Source organism: Mustela nigripes, chromosome 8 (genome assembly GCF_022355385.1).
Source record: "Mustela nigripes isolate SB6536 chromosome 8, MUSNIG.SB6536, whole genome shotgun sequence".
NCBI classification, from domain to species: Eukaryota; Metazoa; Chordata; class Mammalia; order Carnivora; family Mustelidae; genus Mustela; species Mustela nigripes.
This window is the reverse complement of record NC_081564.1, coordinates 608,333-619,652: the sequence shown is the minus strand read 5'-3', so window position 1 is coordinate 619,652 and position 11,320 is coordinate 608,333. Positions and strand designations below refer to the sequence as shown.

General features: G+C 63.5%; 1 protein-coding gene across 10 annotated transcripts in view; it reads left to right on the top strand.

Annotated features, from left to right (window-relative positions):
- Nucleotides 1-11,320, top strand: part of FBRSL1 (fibrosin like 1) — a 78,001-nt gene that overhangs the window by 665 nt on the left and 66,016 nt on the right. The gene's annotated exons all lie outside the window — the stretch shown is intronic.

The following is an 11,320-nucleotide window of genomic DNA, read 5'->3' as shown; positions in this document are numbered from 1 at the left end:
ACGGAGAGGGTCCGGAGACGGTCCCAGAGAGGGTCCGGAGAGGGTCCGGAGAGGGCGGAGGGGGCACTTGGAGAGTCCAGCGTTCCTCTCCTGCTCGCGCTTCTGCTCCGTCGGAGGCAGGCAGGGGCTTTCTGAGACCCTCTCCTGACTGCCGCTCCCCTGCGGGTCCGTAGGTCGGCACACACACACACAGACACACACAAAAAAAACCCCAAACCCAAAAAACGCTTGTGTGCGGAGCTCTCCGGCAGTATTTGCTCAGCACACGCAGCCCCTGTGCCAGCCCAGGTGAGTTGCGAAGGGCTGAGTGCTGACTGTCAGGTCCGGCCGGGCGGTGGCCTAGCGCTGCGGGGACGTCGCACCCACCGTCCCCCGCCCAGCCGGCCAGCCCCCACCCCGCACCCTCCAGGGGCCCCTCGCGGCTCTGGGTTTGGGGGTCCCAGAGATTGCCCCGTTACCAGTCCCCGTTCGTTTTTCTGGGGCTCGGGAGCCAGTGGCCTGGGATCCCCTGTCGGAGGCCGCGCTTTGGGGAGAGGGGCCTGCAGTGCGCCCTCTCCCTGAGGTGGGCCAGGTCTGTCCGGTGTCAGGCGCCGGCCGCCGGGGACATGCCTCTGGGACAGGTGCGCTGCTTTCTGTCTAGCAGTGGATCATGCAGGGAGGTGGGGCACTTAGGTCAACCACAGAGCCCCCTCCCCCACCCGGCCCTCTGTGTGCTGCTGGGGGGCCCTGGGTGGCTCCCGGATCAAGGGGTCCCCAGCGAAGACACTGTAGCGGGGTGGCACGTGCCACAGCTCTGAATGGGAAGGGATGGCCAAATTCAGCGCCGCAGCTTCGCGGACTGGCTCCTCCTGCCGTCTCCCAGGTGCGAGGCTGCCCTGCCAGGTGGGCAAGACACAGGCCTGCTGTGGTCTCCAGGGCCCTGCATGTCGGCCTCCCACGCAGGCACGTTAGCCCCCCCGAGGTTCTGCTGCCTCGGGCCCTTTGGTCCCAGGTCGTTTGGACCCTCGAGTCTCCGTACAGACACCGCTCACGCCCTCCCCAGACCTGCCCACCTTCTGCTTTCCTTCCTGTCCGTGACCCCTCTCTGAAGCCATCTAGGGAGTGAGTGTTCTCTGACCCTCTCCCCACCTGAACTTGTGAGCTGGACGAGCTGGACGAGAGCAGGCACCACGGCTGTCTAGTGTGGGCTCTGTGACGGTCCCCGCGCCCCATACGTGTTTGTGGGGGAGAACGGCTGTTGAGGAAGGTTGTGCCGGAGTCCGTCTGCACCCCCGCTGAAGTGAGCCCGCAGCAGCCTTGACCGCACCCCTCCGGCATCGGGGACCCTCAGTGCAGCCTTGGGCGTGGGGGCTTCTGCAGGTCCCGCCGTAGACGGAGTCTGCCGGCTGCTCCGAGTTCACCAGCCACGGCACCAGTGTGCCTTTTCCTGCCCCGCTGGGCCACGGAGGACCCGCCTGCCTTGGAAAGTACGGGGCTTCTGCACAAGTCGGAGCTTCCAGTTTGGTTCTCTCGCTGGGGCTCACTTCTGGCTGGAGCGTGACAGTTTCCCCAGAGTTCAGATAGTTCATCAGGACACCGAGTGGCAGCACACCGTGAACGTGTACCTGACCAGGCACATTCTGGGTCTGCGTGTCCTCAAACTGCACGGTGCAGATGGGGACCCCGAGGCCCAGTGCCGCGAACGTCAAGCCCCCCACCCAGTGTCAGAGCTCTGCCAGGGCTGCGTGGCACAGGGATGTGCACCGCTGTCCCCCCTGGGGCATAAACACCCAGATGTCAGGTGTAGACTTGCTCAGGAGCTTTGAGTGCGGGAGTCCAAGAGTTCTGCTTTTCTTTATCCTGAGGATGCAGCCTCCCCCGCCCCCCACACCCCAGGCAGGCCCCGACCCCACCCTTCCAGCACCTCCCTGCGCACCTGTGTTTGCCGGGAAGAGAGGAGGAGTCCTTACCTCTGGTGTCTAAGAGGATCACAGGCCACTTGTGTGAAATGCTGGGGCCACGCACTGCGACATGGTGGTGTCAGCTGAGGAGAGGGCTCCGGTCTGGCCGGCCTCACAGTGTGTCCATGGCCTGGGCGTGGAGCTGGACGGCGGGAGCTTGCCATCTGAGCTGAGGGCGTGCGGAGGCTATGGGCTGGGCAGGGGTTGCCCACGTCGGCCCTGGCCCTCCATCAGCATTCTGATTCTGTTCAACAGGGTGGGAGCAGGTGGCAGCGGGCAGGGGTCTTGTGGTTTGGTGGGGACAGGGGCTGTCTTTCTCTCTGACCAGGAATGTTAGGGACAGGTGGATGTTTCTTGCTGTCCTGGTTCCTGTGACATCTCTGCCTGCAGAGGTGATGAGAAGGCCCTTGGGGGACAGGCCAGGGCAGAACTGAGGTCCTCCCGACCCACCCTCCCTAATGGCAACGGGAACCGTTAGGCCACGGTGCGAGCCCCTGAGTCTCCCGGGAGATCCACTTTGCAGGCAGACCTACTCTGTGCCCCCCAGCTTTTCCATCAGGGCTGTCCGCATGCCTGGGCACCAGTGCGTCCCCGTGGCGCGCTCTCTGTGTGCTGCCGACTTGCGAGCACGTGTGCCGCACGTACCCACTGGAAACCACCCTTCTGGTTTGGCATCTGTGTGGTTCTTCGCTGATTTGTCTCAAAACAGCGAGACACCTTCAGCTGGTTCGAAGATCAACATCAGTGAACACGTATAGTCCGAAACGGTTTTCAGTTCCAGCCGTGACCGCCTGCGGGAACTACCCTGGCCAGCTTCTGGCCTTTTCACAGTACGTTGTGGGTAGAACCACATGAGCCCTAGAGGCATATCTCGCCTTTTTTTGCTAGAAAGAAAGGGTTACCCACTATGTCTCTACATGGGTCTAGGAGACATGCAACCAGGAGTACAAACAAAAAGGAAAACACCCCAAGTTTTAGCTGGGGTAACCGGTGACTTCGTGTCTACTTCTGTTTCTCATGCCGATCACTACGTGTTAACTTGGATAATCCAGAAAATGGACACTAAAGCCAGACACAACCTGCTGCACACGGCTGTGCTTGAGACACCAGGCCGGGCCTCCCTGTGGCCACATCAGCAGGTGAATGGCCGTGTGGGCTCGTGCTCTTGGCCTGCCTGCCCAGCTCCCAGCTTCGGGTGATGTCGGGGGCACGCTGTGCATCTCTGCTGAAGTAACTCAGTTCTCCCCGGGCTTAGGACGCTGGGGCTGGGGCTGTCGTCTCAAGGCAGGCACTGGAGGCTCTTTGCGTTCTGATGGGTGGTGGCCCTGCAGGGGGGCAGAACTCCCTCGGGCCTGTGCAGAGGGCTCAGTGGTAGTGGTTCTGGAGCCGGTGTTTGGTGTCCCCCTGGGCAAAGGGCACACGATCATGCTAGGTCTGCTTGCTAAGGGCCAGGAGTGTGGGGGTCCAGGATGTGGCCCCACTGTCCATGTGCTGAAGCCTACACCATGGGTCCCGCCTGTGGGGGCCTTGATCTGGGGGGCTGCATGTGTGCCCGGCCCAGCCCTCCAAGGAGAGGGACAGAGGAGGGTTGGTGCTGAGAGGAGCTGGCAGCTGGGAGCGACCACGCCCACTGGCCAGAGCACCTCCAGGCTGCCCCCTGCTCTCCACTTGGGGATCCTGAGGCCCGGAGAGCAGGAGCACTTTGCCTGCAGTCATGGAACGGAGGTAGGGCACCGAACCTGGAGCCTGCCTAGGCCGGCACTCGTCTGCTCCCGTGTTCCTCCTGAGGGCTGCCATGGGGGAGGGGCTGCTCCCTCCAAGGGGGACCCCGCGTTCCGGTTGGTAAGCACGACGCCATTGCATAGCCTCCCCCGCCCGTGTGGATGTGGGCTCCCTGGCCTGGGCAGACAGCTGGGGGTGGGGTGGGAGCCTGGCCTGGGCTCTCCAGTTGTGTGGGTCGGTGTCCGCTGTGAGAAGGCATGTGGTGGGAGCAGTGGGGACATTGACAGCCGCTGAGGGCACCGCCCTCAAGCACCCACTTGGTAGATAAGGAAACTGAAGTGGGGGCAGAGTTCTCATCTGGAATCTGCCCACCACGGTGCCAGACAACAGGGATCTGGTGAGTCTTCACCCAGACTTGGGTCGCATCTTCAGGAAATGTCTGAGCTTGAGTAGAGCGGCCAGAGGTTTCCCTAGCGTAAATGGACGGCTTTTCCTGGGCGGCCCTGGGCCAGCTGCCTGACCTCTGGGGAAGGGCTGCCCCTCTGAGCCTGGCTGGCATCACAGATGGTCTGCAGGGCCTGCGGCTACGCACAGGCTGCTCCATCACTGCCCACCTGTCATGGGCGGTGGAGCCGTGGTGTAGAGGCTCACACACTATGGCACGGCACAGTGGAGTTGGCCCTGGGCCTCCTGGCCAGCTTGTTGTCCCTACCTGGCCCTAGGTACAACTGAGGGTCTGGAGCCCCTGCCCAGTGGGCAGGGCCTGTTTCCTGGCCTCCGTCACCCCAGCCCACTGCCCTGCTTCTCTCTGGCTGGGGCTTACATACACAGCATTTGTAGCTTGTGGGCCTCAGTTTCTCTGTCCTGCCCGCACTGAGCCCCAGCATCTGTGAGCATGGCATGGGACTGAGGGTGGCAAAGGTGGGGGCCCCGCGTCTCCCCGCGTGCACTCTGCTGAGCCCATTCTGCCCACACCTCACTGTGGGTGCCGTGGGCCTCATCTGCCAGAGGGTTGGCTTTACCCAGCATGGGCAGCGGGGGTCATGGGGGCACCCCTACGACAGACCACAGCCCTCCGTCCCCCTTCCCCGCTCAGAGTTTCTAGCCAGAGTCTCAGGTCCACCGCAGGTGCAGGTGTGTGTGCAGGTGGGTTCACATGTGTGTGCTGTGTCCTTGCTGGCACACACATGTAACTGTGTGTCTGTGCTCCAGACCCCATCTGGGGCAGCAACTCTGTGACCTGGACAGAGCAGAGGACAGCCTCCATGTGACCCCTTGGTCACACATGGTGAAACCGCATTCCTGGAGCTTGAGTGTAGGGCCTCATGTTCTCTATGCATTGTTCTGGGCCTGCTGCGGGACAGTCACCCTGTCGTCCCCACACACACCAGAGCAGATAGCAAACACTCATGAGTTCACAAGACTTGTCCTGTCCCCACCATCCCCTTAGCTCTTTGGGCCTGTCTCTGCCGTGGCCGCCTTCATGCCCCACCAGTCCCTCAGTCCTGTAGCTCCCGCCACATCGAGACCCCACCCCCACTACCCCCCTGCCAGAGAATCCTCAGACATACACAGGGGCACACTTATGGCCCTGGCTAACTGCTCTGTCCCCTGCCTGGAAGATCCTTTCCCCAAGTGTCAGGTGACTCAACTCTCTGGTTGTAAACTCCCCCTTCCCTGGCACGGAGCCTTCAGCCCTGTGTCTGGGCCACCCCTGACCCACTCCAGCTTATTCTCTGTTCCTTGTCCCTCCCACGAGGACTCAGGCGGTGTCGTTCCCTCGTGGACGTCTCCCCACCAGCATCTCCTTGCACGCATGCTTGTTTCCAGGGAGCGGCTCCGAGACCTGGGGCTGGGGCAGGGGATCTGCCGTGCGGTGCTGCTCACTTGATACCTGGAGAGGCAGCTGTCCTCGGCTGTGGCACCAGGCGGAGGGTCTGCGCGGTTGTCTGACGTGCCTTGGTCACTCTGTTTTCTGATTGGCTGCCGCCGCGCTCCTACCTGGGCACCAGCAGGTTCCCTTGTCTGTTTGGTGCTTGCCCAGTGAAGTGTCTCAGGTTCCCCGTTGGCCGCTGTGGGGTCCGCCGGGAACAGAGTGCCGCCGCCGCTCATCTCCTTCCCTGTCCTGTGGCCTCTCGGCACCCCCATGGCATCCTTTCCGGTGGGCTTCTGCTCCCCCCGACTCAGCACGGCTGTGTGCCACCCTCCCTGTGGCCGTGGTTTCTTGCCTGGGAAGTGTCTGGACTAGAGCAGAAGTGAGCAGTGGGCTTGGTGCGCCCTCTTTGGTGGTTGTCATTGTTCTCTGGAGCCAGTGAGGTCAGGCTGTCCCTGAATGCCAGGCAACGGGGGCAGACTGCTGTGAGCTCGTAGCTGGGTTTTTCTCACCATTGGCCTGAGACTGTCTTGTGTCTGCGGCATCTTCTCTTGTGTTCTGGAGCAGTCCAAACGGCTCAGGAATCAGCAGCTCCTCTCCACCTGTGCGGCCCCAGCGTTCCATCCGCGTTTGCTGGTGGCCAGTTAGAGACCCGAGTCAGCTCAGGGTGTGTGTGGGGGGGGCAGGTACTGAGTAAAGGATCCAGGGACCCAGCTTGCTGGAAACAGGATCAGCAGGGCGCCCCTCACCCCTTCCCCCCACCCCAGAGCAGGCCGGCCTGGGGCACTTGCTGCCGAGCAGGACTGCCTGTGAGCTGGCAGGTGGTGAGGCCTTAGGCCGTGTCCCCCTGTGTTCTATTCGGGTGGACAGTGGCTGCTGTCCAGAGGAAGGACCCTGGAAGCTGGACATCACCTCACTGTGGGCTTGGCTGGGTCATATTCTTGGGGCAGCCTGAGTGCCAGCCACTGCACAGTGACCTGGCAGTGCGCCTGCTGGGAGCCACGGTCATCCTGGCCTTGACCCCTTGGTTCCCGTGCTCTGCTTCCAGAGGTGGGGGCCGTGGTCAGCCCCATTAGGGAAACCGGAGAGGCGGCCGAGGCCCCAGGCGTTTGCTAATCGCTGAGGGTGGAAGAGGAGTTGGTTGGCCCGGTCACAGCCGCGCCACCCAGGTCACTCACCCATGCGCTCTGCCAAGAGCCCCTCAGTGCAGCCTCCATGAGGCCTCCCGGAAGTCTGGGCAGCCAGACCATGTCCCAGTCAGAGCTCTCCAGCACTGGGTTAGATCAGCCTGAGCCGTGGCTTTCTTCACTCAGCCTGCGGCAGCCCCCATCACCTGGACCCTTGGTCCGGATGGTGTCTTACTGTGTCTTGTTCACTGGGGCCCAGGCTGTGGTTGCTGCGGGCCACGCCAGGCTGTAGGCCTCTGGAGGGGACTGCTGGCCAGCAGGGGGTGTTTGGATCCATTCTTCCCATCCTGATTCTCTGAGCCTTTATTGAGCACCTACTGTGTGCCAGACTCTGCCAGCTACTGGGTCGGCTCCAGACAGGACGCAGATAGGTAACCAGAGCGGTGAGTGAGTGCCTGCAAAGAAATTGGGGGCTCGGGAGGAGGCTGCATAGGCCTGGCAGGTGCTAGCAAGGCGCCCGGCAGGGCTGGGCGGGACATCCACTTGGGAAGCCTGGAGAGGGTCGGTGAGGTGGCCAGGCTGGGGCCCCAAAGGCACCCGAGGCGCTTTCTCCTTTCGGAGCCAGAATCTGAAACCCACATGGAATTGAGTGCTTTGGGGATTTGGGACAAATGTAGTGTCTGGTTCCAGTTCCATGTGGAGACTGTTCTGGTGCCCTGATTTGCCCGAGGAGCTAAAGAAAGAAAACTCGCCAACGAGTTACCAGCCTTGTTCAGCTCCCCAGGACTGTGTGTACCAGGCTTCTGTTTGAAGCTGCGTGTGGGGGAGAGCTGGTTCCGGAACCTGGTACCCAGCCCAGCATGTAGACCACCCCTGCCTGTCTCTCCAGTGGCAGTCAGTGTGTGTGCACACGTGTGGGGTCGGGGGGACCAGGCTGGCCTGGTGGGGCACGTCCATGTCCCCCCCACCACACATACACACCTGTCTGCCCAGCTCATGCTCTGCCTAGCGAGGCATCTGCGTGCCTCCAGCTCTGCTTCCGCCTGGGAGCAGCTGTTTGGGTGGGCGCCGCTCCCTGGACGCCCCACAGGTGGCAGGCTGGGAGCCACGTACACGCAGAGGCCACTGCAGGCGCCTTTGGGGCCCAGCCGAGGGAGGGTTCTCCGCTGAGAGCGGGGAGTGAGCAGCAGGTGAGGAGGGCCGTGCCCCCGTCCACGCCGGGCACGTGAGTGGCTCTGCTGGAGGGCCGCCATGCGTACCCCTCTGCCAGGGATGAGCAGGAGGCCACAGCCCAGTCAGACTTAGAGCCCCCACGGGACTTTCGGGATTGCCCATGACCCCCATCAGCTCTCTGAGCTTACCCGTTGCGGCCGGCTCCTAACCGCTCGCCCCAGCCCCACGTGCCAGTCCTCAGCCCACACTGTCCCGCGTGCTGCCGGGCCCACGCTCGGTACCAGGAGCCCAGAGTGGATTTGTCAGGAACTCATGCAAACCCGTCTCCCGCGTAAAGCCGGGGCCCCTGCCTGTCGCCTGTGGAATGAACCCACATTCTCCATGAGGCCTGGCCTGCCCACCCCCTCACCTGGGGCCCTGGGCACTCCTGTCTTGGGGCCTGTGCACCTGCTGTGCTGGTCCCGTCTTCCAGGAGCGAGTCTGGGATGCTTCCTCCGAGCCTCCCCTGCTCCCAGACAGCTGAGGAGGACAGGGAAGGGGGCGAGCCCAGTCCTAACACCTGGCCTAAAGTCCCTTCTCTTCCTCACGGCGTGGCCCCAGCTAGCCCTCCACCTGCTCTGGGCCTCGATTTCCTCATCTGGGAAGTGGGGGTGATGAGCTGAAAGTTCCTGCCACATGGTCCTGCCACCCCCCCCCCCCCCCCCCCCCGGTCCCCGTCCCCTCTCCAGTGTTCTTCTCTGAGCTAACCCTGAGGTTGGTTCTCTGTGCCCCCACCCCAGGACGAAACAGGCCCAGATGTTTCAGCAACAGCGGCCCTGGCTTCTGACCTCCCTGGGCAGCCTCTCTGAGTGTGCAGCTGAGCGGCAGCTGAGCAGGTCGCAGAGTCTGAGCGGGGCTCGCAGGGCGGTGAGCCCGAGGCCAGCTCTGGCAGTCATGGGTGGTCACATGGTGCCGTCCGCACGTGGAGGGGCTTGGTGGGGTGGAGGGGGCTTGGGCAGAGGCTGACCTCCACACCCTACTGCCAGGACAGTGGCCGTGGGCAGGAGGGTCCTAGTTGAGTGCGGATGAGAGCGCAGCCTGGCCGGTCAGCACGGGGTCACAGTGTGGGGTCGCAGTGGGGTGTGCGGGAGGAGGGTGTGTCCGCGGTGTGCAGGCCTGGGTGGGGGGGCCCGAGCAGGGCCTGCCCGCTTCTCACTCGCTGCCTCCTCACCTCCGGCTCTGTGCCCACCGTCCTCATCCACCTTCGTGCTTTTGTCCAGAGCACCTGTCGCCATCATGTGTCTGGCTTGTCCCAGGCCCTAGGGTGGGCGGGTCTCTTCCATTTCCAGGGGGCCTCCTCTGTCCCAGCAGCCCCTCCGCACGTGGCAGGGGCTGGATGGCCGTGGGAAGGAGTGAGTGTCTTCCCAGAGCTTGGGGGGTGGGTCCCCACTAGTGTGCTGAGCGCTGGGTGCGGCAGAGGCTGTGGTGGCACTGCTCCCCGCCCGGCTCCCCCACTCCCAGGCCTTTGACCGTCTGCCCTCCAGCCCTCCTGCTTGGCCAGCGTTCCAGTGCATGGAGCGCACGGTGGGTGGGCACCCGGGGCAGGGGTGCTGGGGAGTCCTCTGAGCCGGAAAGAGACTGACCTAGAGGGACCGAGGGGCACGAGCGAGGCAGGTTCCAGAGGGTTCTGCAACAGCTGGGGTGTCAGTGAGCCCTTCGGGGGCTGGTCCTTGAGGGCCGTGTTTCCCTCAGGGGCCCTGTCATCATCCTGGGGATTGAGGGACCTCTCCAGCAGGCTGCCTTACGTGGAGGGACAGCGGGTGGGCTGTGGGGGTGGGAAGGTGACGGGGAACAGGACCCGTCCAGTGTGGGTGTGAGCTAAGGAGGGGACAGGTCAGGGAGGAGGCCTGTCCTGGCCTGGTAGCCGGAGGGGGTGGCTGGGCCTGGTTGTCATGGCCGGGCCGGGGCAGCTGGGTGGGGGCTGCCTGCGGGCACTGTCGGGTTGGCTGGCTGTCTGTCCGCGACTCCCAACCTCCTTAGCTGCGGGTGTCGGGGGGCCCAGGCCTTGCCGCACCTTGATATGGCGGCCCTGGGCTGGGCAGTTCGGCCTGGTGGAGGGACCCTGGCTCCCCCACCCCACTGTCCTGTCCGTCCTGTCCTCCAGCTCTCTGTGACTCAGGTGCAGATGGTCTGTGGTAGGGCGGTGCTGCCGTTACGGTTCACAGGATGTCCTGTTTCTCTGTGCCTTTCCCACATCCAGGAAGCCTTCTCAGTCCCAAACATACAGGGACAGTCGGTCGACTCTGGGGTGCTGGGGGGTGTACCGGTTGCTGGTGGGCGGTGGACACACGGGCTGCCTCCTTCCTAGCTCGGCGGGGGGGTTACCCCTCGGGGGAGAGGCCCCTCCACCACCTGGAAGAAGATGCCTGTATATGTGATCTCTGTCCCCGGGGCCGCAGGGGTAGGTCACTACACAGAAGGTAGGTGCGTGTGGGCCGGGCCTGTACTCGGCGTGTGTGAGGGTGAAGTTTGCGTTAAGAACTTGCAGGTGAAGGAGAGTGAGCCTCACAGAAGCAGGGTGGGGGCAGCGATGCCGAGGGCCCGGGGCAGGTGTGCGCTGGAGGTCTTCCGGGTTGGGGAGGACAGCCTGCCGGGTGAGCAGTGGCTGTTGCCTGATCCGTGAGCCCGCAAGATCTTCTGGGGACCCCCAAGTCCCGGAGGTTCTGGGAGACGGGCAGCCTCAGCCAAGCAGGGTGGGAAAGTGGGGCGGTGGGCTGGTCCCGGGGAAGGTCAGGTGGGCCAGGCCGCCAGGAGCGTGCCGGAGCATGGCAGTGAGGGTGGGTTCTGTGTGACCCTGGGGGCGAGGCCGCTCTGCAGTCCCCGGAGCAGAGGGGGCACCCACCTGGCTGGAGGGGTGCGGCCATGCCTTTGCCCACAGGATCTGGGAGCCGGGAAAGGCCGGTGCACGTCAGCCCTCGCAGCCTCAGACCTCAGTGAGAGAACCTGGGTCTGCCAGTTCTAACTCCTGCTATCTCTGCACAGTGGGCTTACTGAAGTGCGGTTAGAGAGCTTCTTGGTACTGCATGGTAATGACGTTTAGGGGAGCTAAAAATAGCCCCATAAAATTGCTATAGGAAAACGTAATCACCGATTTCATGACAGTAGGCAGATCCCCCTTGTGGTCTGGGCAGGGTCCAGGGGCCTGGCTGCTCCAGGGGCCGTTGGAGGCTTCACTGTGGGACTGTTGCCTCCGGCCTCAAGGGTTGTGGGCCTCAGCACTTGGCCATGCCCCGTTTTTAGGGCCCCTCTGTGTGCGGGTGCTGGGGTGCGCCCGGGCACATCTGCCGCCCGGTCTCTGGGCTCACAGATGAGTATGTGGGCGGACGGCAGTTCAGGGGTACAGGCCAGTTCTGTACTTCACCCCAACGTGGCTTCACCCCCGCCTGTTGCTGCAGCCTTGGCAGGGACTGCTTCCTCGTGGGCACACCCCAGTTCTGTAGGCTCCT